We start from the raw sequence: 3,130 nt of genomic DNA on the forward strand, positions 1-3,130 counted from the left end.
AAGAAGAAGAAGAAGAAGAAGAAGAAGAAGAAGAAGAAGAAGAAGAAATTCTAGTTGTACATAAACTACCAAAATGTAAGCCAAAACAAAGAAATCTTATAAACCTTTGATTATAAGATCATAATGTACATCCTAATTATAAGTTAGTCTTAATTTGTCTGTTAGATGCTCCAAAGTACAAATTGTCTGACACCTTTTCACACCTAACTATACTTTTTGGGTTTTTCCTTACATTTCTCAATAAGAACTGTGGTATTTCTTGTTCTTAGAGATTCCATTCCTGGAGTTATCAAAGATTCATTTCACTTGAAAGAGAAATGGCTGCTCCTGTATATAGTGTGTGTAAATCAGATAGAAACTGCATAAACAGAAATGTGTTAATTTGAGACACATACTACTATCTTCTGCACTGTTACTTGAAAGTTTCTGATATATCTGACTAATTAAATGAGTTGTGCCCTTTCATTTGCTACTTTCTGTCTGAGAGTCATGAAGGACTTTTCATCTTGCCACTTTTACATTTTTGTCCATATTAGCTACTTTGAGATTGCTGTGACGAAATATCTGAGAAAAGCAACTTAAAAAGGGAAGGATTTACCTTGGCTCACGGTTTGAGCATACAATTCATCATTAAAATCATGGCGGCAAGAGTGTGAGGCAGCTGACACATCCCACCCACAGTCAAGAAGTGGAGAGAGATTAATCTGGTGCCCATCTCATTTTCTCCTTCTTATTTTTTTCATTTCAGGTTCTCAGCTCATTCCATGGTATCACCCACATTCATAAAGGGTTTTCCTACCTCAATTAACTTAATGTAGAAATCTCTGATAGACATCTCTAGAGGGTTGTCTCTGGTGGGTCTAGATTCTGTCAAATTGACAGTTGATATTATATTAAATGTTTCACTACCTGGAAAATCTTCCAAACCCAGCAGCTCCAGACCCTCCTCTCTCTCCCATGGTGCCTGGTATCAGTGGACCATGACCAACCACAGGGCTGCCTCTTCCCTTAGATGTTTTACCTCAGAAGATAGTATTTTCTACCTAGATACTAAATTTATAAGTTCATTTCTAACTACAATTTAGTTGACTCTACTTGGTGTATCATAGCTGCCAATCATTACTTTTCATCAAAGCAGTCAGCCCAGTGGTCCTCACATTGCATGAAAACCTAAAATGCCAGTGGTTCTCTGACTCCTGGACGTGTGTACATACTGGCAAATATTAACTTGTTCCCTGCTGAAGCAAAGCTCATATTCACAGAATGCAGCAAGGTACCCTGTCATCTATAATGGCAAAGGAACCTATTCTGAATAAAAATTTCAACTAAGAATATAGATTAGTAAATTGCTTCATAGTAACATTTGCCATGTCAAATTTATTTAGTCTTAGCACTACGAGGGAAGTCTAAGGACACAGACTATCATTTTACCCTATCCAAATAAGAGTAACTGAGAAATAATAGTGAGCTATTGTTACTCTAAGTCAACACTACCGTTTTTAAAATTCCATTTTCCAAACATGTGCTATGCATAGAAGGGACCATGGTGCTGGGGCTGGGGAGATGACTCATTCAGTAAAGTGCTTGCTACTCAAACATGAGGAGTTAAATAGAGAATCCCAACACACATGTAAGATTTCAGTTGTGGTACATGTCTGTAACTTCAGTGCTGGGGCCCAGTAAGGCAGAAACTGGGTCCCTGGAGTCCATTAAACAACCATCTACACAGACTGCTGAGCTCTAGCCTCAGTAAAAGACATTGTCTTGAAAGGAATGTGGGAGTGATGGAAAAAAACATCCAGTATCAACCTCTGGCCTCCACTCACACAAGCACATGTGTGCACATTAGCACACACTTATATATACTACCCTTGCACACACACACACAGAGAGAGAGAGAGGGAGAGAGAGAGAGGTACATGTACACACAGAAAAGAACTTAATGCCTTGCAAGCATTATAATAATATATAATTAATATTATATTTAACAATTAGTATTGGTTACTATGGAGGTCAAAGGTATTTTTAAGACAAAATTTTTCCTTAATTGTATGAAAGTAGGTCACTAATAAGCTCCTAATACAAAGCTATAAATACGAATTTTGGGTGAGTGATACATGTGTTTAGAAAGTAAAACAAGTTTCATGTCAAAGATTGACCTGAAACCAGAGAAATAAGAACGTCCTAGGCTGGAGAGATGGCTCAGCCATTAAAGGCTATGCTCACAACCATAAATAGAAGAAAGTCCTTAAATATCTCTGAAGAGAAAATGACTAATTTTTTTAATTGCTTCAAGTATGACATCCTAACAATCCATCTTGTCTGTCAAATGACTCATTCCTGTTTTCTCAAACCAGGACCTAAAGGGAAGGGACTAAGAATAACTCTTTAAGAAGGAAGGCTACTTCTGCATACTATCCAGAATTTAACAGGTACAATAGCTATCCTTTCAGCACAAAATCCACATCAACTAAGGAATAATTTGCTTACACTAATTTGACTCTAACAAATTCCTGAGTATTAAAATTAGTAACTTGGCACCAACTACAGGTATATAATTAATTTCATTGAATTTATAGTGGAAATATTGAGAAGCAATGAATATTCAGTCACTCATTAAGGTAATTTAAGTCTCTGAATCCATCTGTGAGCATCTACAAAGCTTACAAAGATGGAATATTTTAGTGAGTAGGGGGAGAACACTTGCCAAAATGAAAGGTCTAATTCTTCATTTATTTTTCTCTTTAATTAAGCAATATTTATACATTTATTTTATATATGGCAGTAATTCATTAGCCATATGCTAGGAAAACTCATTCTTCTATATGCCAGGAATACCAAGTATAAAAGAATAGACATTCTCTCCTTGTATCCTTGTATCTCACTGGTTTTCAAATCACAGATGGATACTGATGACATTCTCCAAATACTTGTGTGTTAGTTGCCTTCATCGCTGCAATAAAATGCCTGATGAAAGAGACCAATTAAGGGAGGGGACATTTATTTTGACTCAGTTTCTGAGGGTTGTATTAATCAGGGTTCTTTATTGAGGAAGAGAAGAGAAGAGAGAGAGAGAGAGAGAATGTGTGTGTGTGTGTGTGTGTGTGTGTGTGTGTGTGTGTGTGTGTGT

The sequence above is a fragment of the Psammomys obesus genome, unplaced genomic scaffold (assembly GCF_907164565.1).
Source record: "Psammomys obesus unplaced genomic scaffold, mPsaObe1.curated_primary_1811, whole genome shotgun sequence".
In the NCBI taxonomy this organism is placed as follows: Eukaryota; Metazoa; Chordata; class Mammalia; order Rodentia; family Muridae; genus Psammomys; species Psammomys obesus.